This window comes from Odocoileus virginianus, chromosome X, assembly GCF_023699985.2.
Source record: "Odocoileus virginianus isolate 20LAN1187 ecotype Illinois chromosome X, Ovbor_1.2, whole genome shotgun sequence".
In the NCBI taxonomy this organism is placed as follows: Eukaryota; Metazoa; Chordata; class Mammalia; order Artiodactyla; family Cervidae; genus Odocoileus; species Odocoileus virginianus.
The window spans coordinates 18,421,061-18,428,631 of NC_069708.1; the positions used below are offsets into that span (position 1 = coordinate 18,421,061).

Here is a 7,571-nt window from a genome sequence, read left to right on the forward strand (position 1 = left end):
GAGAGTTTGAAGGCAGAAGTTGTCAACAGTGTAAACACTACTGCAAGGTCAATTAGGCGAGACATTGAAAATGTCTCCTGGATTCAAGAATGCGGAAACCGTTAATAAGTTTTGAAAGAGCTGTTTAGGTAGCAGTACTGCGTTGGAACCCAGACTGGACTATGCTGAGAATGAATAGGCGATGGCGGCAGGGAGGGGACAAGTACAGACAACTCCACGAAGAAGTTGGGCTGTGAGGAGCGGGCAGAGAAACTGGTGACAGCGGGACCAGGGTGTGGCCAGGATGTCTGTCAGGAGGACACAAGAGCAGGCTGGAATCCAGCCATGCTCTGCATTCTGGCTGATAATGTGGGCCTGGGCCTGCAGGCTGAAGGCAGGGGTGCTTTTTACAATGTGGTCAGCCCCCATTTCTGCAATTCCTCCATCTGGAGGGGCACCTTCTGATACCCATAAGGGAGTTGAAGGTATCAGCAGCAGCTGTGCTAGATGAGGCTGTGACTCAATGGGACTTTAAAAGGGAGACTTAGCTATGCTGAATTCTCACACTGGTGAGAAAAATCTGGCTGAGAGAGTGTGGTTGAATTAACAGGAGGGAGAAGTGGTGACTGATAGGAGGACCGGGGCCTACTCTATTATAGCAAAATGAAGAAAAAGGGGGTGGCAGTTTCACTAACTTTGTTGTTGTTCAGTCGCTCAGTTGTGTCTGACTCTGCGACCCCATGGACTGCCGCACACCAGGCTTCCCTGTCCTTCACCAACTCCCGGAGCTTGCTCAAACTCTTGTCCGTTGAGTTGGTGATGCCATCCAGCTATCTCATCCTCTGTTGTCCCCTTCTCCTCCTGCCTTCAATCTTTCCCAGCATCAGGGTCTTTTCCAGTGAGTCAGCTTTTTGCATCAGGGGAGCTTCAGCTTCAGCATCAGTCCTTAGGTGGATAAAAATCACCTTGTAGAAAAAAACTTTATGGTTTTGTTAATTGCCTGCTGGGGTGACAGACAAGTGACCTTGATGATTCCTAGGGGGTCTTAGGATCACTGGGTTTTGGTCCTTATGGTTGTCCTTGAGATGTCACCATCACTGTCTCTGTGAACTTTCTGCTGCCTCCCAGCTGTGCCTGGGGCCCAGGAAGGTTTGGGACAGTGCCTCTGATCATCTCTGTAAAAATGAACATGCAACCACTCCTCCTTGAGTCCTGTTCTTCCCTCATGCATAGCCAGGAAGAACTCACGTGCTGTCTGCTGTGGGGCCATAGACTTTTCTCTCTCCCTTCCCCCATGCCCAGCCTAGGGGAGGGGCCCATAGAGCACTGCTGTTTCCTCTGCTTTTCCAAGATGTTTTATCTAAGTTCTCATACTTCTGTATCAGCTAGCTTTTGCCATGTAACAGCTCCCTAAAACTTAGCATCTTAAAATCCACATTTATTATTGTTCATAGCTCTTCCCTGGTGGCTCAGATGGTAAAGAATCTGCCTACAATGCAGGAGACCTGGGTTCGACCCCTGGGTTGGGAAGGTCCCCTGGAGAAGGGAATGGCTACCCACTCCAGTATTCTTGCCTGGAGAGTTCCATGGGCAGAGGAGCCTGGTGGACTACAGTCCATGGGGTCACAAAGAGTCAGACACGACTGAGCAACTAACACTACTACTATGACATAGTATGGATCAGCTTGGTGGTTCTCTTGATTTAGGTCAAATCAAATGGGGCTGGAGCATGTCCAGCCATGCTGTGTGGCATGCAGGATCTTAGTTTCCCAACCAGGAGTTGAACCTGGGCCCCCTGCAGTGGAAGCACAGAGTACTAACCACTGGACTGCCAGGAAAGTCCCTGTCACATCTTTGCAAAGCTTGCTTCTCAGACCAGCAGCACCCAGGAACTTATTGGAAATGTAGGCACTCTAGTCCCACTCTAGGCCTAATCAATCAGTTTCTGGTTTTTTGCAAGATCACCTGGTGGTTTATGTGTACATTACAGTTTGAGAAGCACTGATCTAAGATATCCTCCCTCACCTGTGTGGCATTAGCATGCTGGTTGGTCTGGGAGCCTCAGCTGGGATGATCTATTCTCTGAGCCATGTGGCTAGCCCAGGCTTCTTCCCACAGTGATCCCAGAGTTCCCAAGGGCAGCAAGAGGGCAATCCCCACAGTGGAAGCATTTTTCAAGCCTCTGCTCATGTCATATTTGTTAATGTCACCTTGGCCAATGCAAGTCACAAGGCCATCCTAGAGTCAGTGTGGGAAGGCACTACCAAAGAACATGAAAAGAGGAGGGAGAGATTTTGTGGTTGTTTTAAAAAATCTACCACACTCTCCAGTACCAGAGTTTAGGCTTTTGAAAGGAGAAAGCAGCGACCTTTTACATTCTGTCTAGCCACATCTCTCCCTATCAGTGAGCACAGAGCCACCTACTTGATTAAAAAAGGGGAGAAAGGAAAAGTGAAAACATAAGGAAAAAGTTATAGGTTAATATTGGAAAATAATATCCTTGCAAAGGAGAAGATGGGTACAGAAGTAAGTGAATACATGGGTCTTATAGTTGAAAAGTGAGGTTGTCCAACCATTTCACTTTCCCTATGAAGTAGGAAGTAAGATCATCTGTTTAGAATGGAGAGGCGGGTGGAGGGCAAAGAAGGATAAGAGAGTAGACCTCTATCCAGAGAAGGTTTGAAATAGACACAATTAACATGAGGCTGGAACTGGATGGACATGAAAAACACAGGCTATTGGGGACCATTTGAGGTGATGACTTTATCTTGATGCTAATCTGTCCTTTGGGGAAACTTCTTGCAATAGTGTTCATGGGCACACAATTCAGTTCAGTTGCTCAGTCATGTCTGACTCTTTGCGACCCCATGAACCACAGCACGCCAGGGCTCCCTGTCCATCACCAACTCCCGGAGTCCACCCAAACCCATGTCCACTGTGTCAGTGATGCCATCCAACCATCTCATCCTCTGTTGTCCCCTTCTCCTCCTGCCCTCAATCTTTCCCAGCATCAGAGTCTTTTCAAATGAGTCAACCCTCCACATCAGGTAGCCAAAGTACTGGAGTTTCAGCTTCAACATCAGTCCCTCCAGTGAACACCCAGGACTGATCTCCTTAGGATGGATTGGTTGGATCTCCTTGCAGGCCAAGGGACTCTCAAGAGTCTTCTTCAGCACTGCAGTTCAAAAGCATCAATTCTTTGGCGCTCAGCTTTGTTTATAGTCCAACTCTCACATCCATACATGACCACTGGAAAAACCATAGCCTTGACTAGATGGACCTTTGTTGGCAAAGTAATGTCTCCGCTTTTTAATATGCTGTCTAGGTTGGTCATAACTTTCCTTCCAAGGGGCAAGCGTCTTTTAATTTCATGGCTGCAATCACCATCCACAGTGATTCTGGAGCTCAGAAAAGTAAAGTCAGCCACTGCTTCCACTGTTTCCTCATCTATTTGCCATGAAGTGATGGGACCAGATGCCATGATCTTAGTTTTCTGAATGTTGAGCTCTAAGCCAACTTTTTCACTCTCCTCTTTCACTTTCATCAAGAGGCTCTTTAGTTCTTCTTTACTTTCTGCCATAAGGGTGGTGTCATTCTGCATCTCTGAGGTTATTGGTATTTCTCCTGGCAATCTTGATTCCAGCTTGTGCTTCCTCCAGCCCAGTGTTTCTCATGATGTACTCTGCATATAAGTTAAATAAGTAGGGTGACAATATACAGCCTTGACATACTCCTTTTCCTGTTTGGAACCAGTCTGTTGTTCCATGTCATGGAAAAGACAAAAGCTGGGTTTGTTGCTAAGTGAATAATGAAAAGACAGAGGTCCAGAGACTTTAGATTATTGGTAAAAATGTTATAAAAATAATGGTCTGGGAGTCTCTTAGCTGAATATGAAAAATTAAGAACGTGGGGGTAGTGGTCAATGAGATTGGAAAATAGGATTTGAACCAGTGTCTGAAAGGAAAGGGAATTGTGGGCAAAAAACAGGATGCTTGAGCTAGTGATTTCAAAGGTGGAGTCATTTCTGTGATGAAAAAGACCACAACAGATCTTTGGAGATGTTCTCACTTTTCCAGTCTGCACACCTTCCCCTGGTGGAGATGAGTAGTTCTGCTTTCCATCCTCGTTAATCTTAAAACACTTGGAGAAAATGGAGTGTTCATTATCCTCCTGAAACAGGGCAAAAATTAACCTTCTTAGTTCCTTTTTGGATTTCATGCCCTCAAAGCTTAATCTGCCTCTTGGACTTCCTGCCACTTTTTCATGCATCCTTGAGTACATGTTCCTCCTAATGGGTCCTGTTGAAGACCGAGCTCCTGAGAAATTCCACCATCCTACCACTCTGGTTCTATAAGTGTCTTTTGCTCACGTGTGTCAAAATAGGCTAGGCTATGCTGTGCTAACAAAGGACCCCAAAATCTCAGGCACTAAAACTTATCTGCACTTTTCAAATGAGTACACTGATGAACACAAGGGTAATGAGAGCAATATAAAAATGTGATTGGCATGCTCTATATTTTTCCAAAATAACTCCGGGTCACTGTTTTATATACTCTGTCAAAACAAAAGCATCATCAGAGCCACAGTTCTCCTGTGAGAGGGCCTTCGTGTTGAACCCAACACATTAGCTCAGCAGCGGAAGACTCCGAGTTCTCCATACTCTTCAGGGATGAGTCGTGTGGCAGTGGGAAATGCACTTGGGCTAGACCAGCAGTTTGCTGGCCTGGACCCAAACTCATCATATAATCAGAATGGAGGAAGTATAACCAGCAAAGGGTACTATATTCCTCCTCACTTAAGGAACAGAGAAGCTACTAAAGAATTCTATGATAAAGACAGTTCAGGATGGAGTTCCAGTAAAGATAAGGATGCATACAGCAGTTTTGGTTCCCATAGTGATTCAAGAGGGAAGTCTAGTTTCTTCAGTGATCCTGGAAGCGGATCAAGGGGAAGGTTCGGTGATCGTGGATGAGGTGACTATGACAACTTTGACAGTCGTGGTGGCAGAGGTGGTTTTGGCAAATATGAATGTGGAAATAGTCGCTGGTGTGACAAATCAGATGAAGATGATTGGCCAAAGCCACTCCCACCAAATGAACGCTTGGAACAAGAACTTTTCTGGAGGCAACACTGGGGTTAACTTTGAAAAATATGAGGACATTCAGTTGAGGCAACAGGCAACAACTGTCCTCCACACATTGAAAGTTTCAGTGATGTTAGATGGGAGAAATTATTATGGGAAACATTGAGCTTACTCATTACACTCGCCCAACTCCAGTGCAAAAGCGTGCTATTCCTATTATCAAAGAGAAGAGTGACTTGATGACCTGTGCCCAAACAGGGTCTGGAAAAACTACAGTATTTCTCTTGCCCATCTTAAGTCAGATTTATTTTGTGGGTCCAGGCCAGGCTCTTAAGGCCATGAAGGAAAATGGAAGATACGGGCACTGCAAGCAATAACCAATCTCTTTGGTGTTAGCACCAACTAGAGAATTGGCCATACATATTTATGAGGAAGCCAGGAAATTTTCATACCAATCTAGAGTTCATCCTTGTGTGGTTTATTGTTGTGCTGATATTGGTCAGCAAATTTGAAACTTAGAATGTGGATGCCATATGTTAGTTACCACTCTAGCATGTCTAGTGGATATGATGGAAAGAGGGAAAATTTGATTAGACTTCTGCAAATACTTGGTGTTAGGTGAAGCTGATCGGATGTTGGATATGGGGTTTGAATCTCAAATACATAGAATCGTTGAACAAGATACTATACCACCAAAGGGAGTTCACCACACTATGATGTTTAGTGCTACCTTCCCTAAGGAAATACAGATGCTTGCTCATGATTTCTTGGATGAATATATCTTTTTGGCCATAGGAAGAGTTGGCTCTACCTCTGAGAACATCACACAGAAAGTAGTTTGGGTGGAAGAGTCAGACAGTCATTTCTGCTTGACCTTCTAAATGCAACAGGCAAAGATTCACTGACCTTAGTGTTTGTGGAGATCAAAAAGGGTGCAGATTCTCTAGAGGATTTCTTATACCATGAAGGATATGCTTGTACCAGTATTCATGCAGACCAATCTCTGAGAGATAGAGAAGAGGCCCTTTACCAGTTTTGCTCAGGAAAAAGCCCGATTCTCATGGCTACAACAGCAAGAGGACTGGACATATCAAATGGGAAACGTTATCAATTTTGACTTGCCAAGTGATATTGAAGAATATGTACATTGAATTGGCTGTATAAGATTTGTAGGATACCTTGGCCTTGCCACCTCATTCTTTAATGAGAGGAACATAAATATTACCAAGGATTTGTTGGATCTTCTTGTTGAAGCTAAACAGGAAGTGCCATTTTGGCTACAAAACATGGCTTATGAATACCACTACAAGGGTAACAGTCATGGATGATCCAAAAGTAGTAGATTCAGTGGAGGATTTGGTGCCAGAGACTATCGACAGAGTAGTGGTGGCAGCAGTTCCAGCTTCAGCAGCAGCCACACCAGCAGCAGCCACAGTGGTGGAGGTGGCCATGGAAGCAGCAGAGGGTTTGGTGGAGGTGGCTATAGAGGCTTTTACAACAGTGATGGAATTGGAGGAAATTATAACTCCCAGGGGGTTAACTGGTGGGGTAACTGAACCTGCTTTGCAGTAGGTCACCCTGCCAAACAAGCTAATATGGAAACCACATGTAACTTAGCCAGACTATACCTTGTGTAGCTTCAAGAACTCACAGTATATTACCAGCTGTGATTCTCCAATGATTTTTTTTTTAAGGGAGCTCAAGGTCACATGAAGAGTCAAAAGGAACAATCAGCAGCCCTATTCATAAGGTGGTTTGAAGACTTCATTGCTGTAGTTTGGATTAACTCCCCTCCCAACCCCCATCCCAAACTGCATTTATAATTTGTGACTGAGAATCATTTGTTTGTTAATGTACTGGCCTTTAACTTTATACAACTTTTTATTTTGATGTCCTGTTGGCTCAGTAATGCTCAAGATATCAATTGTTTTTGACAAAATAAATTTAATGAACTTGGGCTAAAATCAAACCTTGGTACACAGATGTGATACAACTTAACAGGAATCATCAATTCATCCATAAATATTGTAAGGAAAAAAACCTAAGCAGTAGCCTGCATTAGGGCTTTTTGATATTTGCAGATTGGGGGGAAACAAACAACAAATGTCTTTGAAGCCTATTAATGGAATTAGTTTCTAATGTGGTGAACTGTATTAAGTTAAGGTTCTGATTTGTTCACTCTATCCTGGTTAGATATTTAGAACCTGATAGTCTTTAAACAAGCCATTCCAGTCATGATGAGGTGATGTATGAATACATGCATACATTCAAAGCACTGTTTTCTTTTTTTTTTTTATTAGTTGGAGGCTAATTACTTTACAATATTGTAGTGGTTTTTGTCATACATTGACATGAATCAGCCATGGATTTACATGTATTCCCCATCCTGATCCCCCCTCCCACCTCCCTTTCCACCCGATCCCTCTGGGTCTTCCCAGTGCACCAGGTCCGAGCACTCGGACCAACCTGGGCTGGTGATCTGTTTCACCATAGATAATATACATGTTTC

General features: G+C 44.2%; 1 pseudogene; it reads left to right on the forward strand.

Annotated features, from left to right (window-relative positions):
- The first annotated feature begins 4,648 nt into the window (after window positions 1-4,648).
- Window positions 4,649-7,031, forward strand: LOC110139861 (ATP-dependent RNA helicase DDX3X pseudogene; annotated as a pseudogene).
- Window positions 7,032-7,571: the final 540 nt, after the last annotated feature.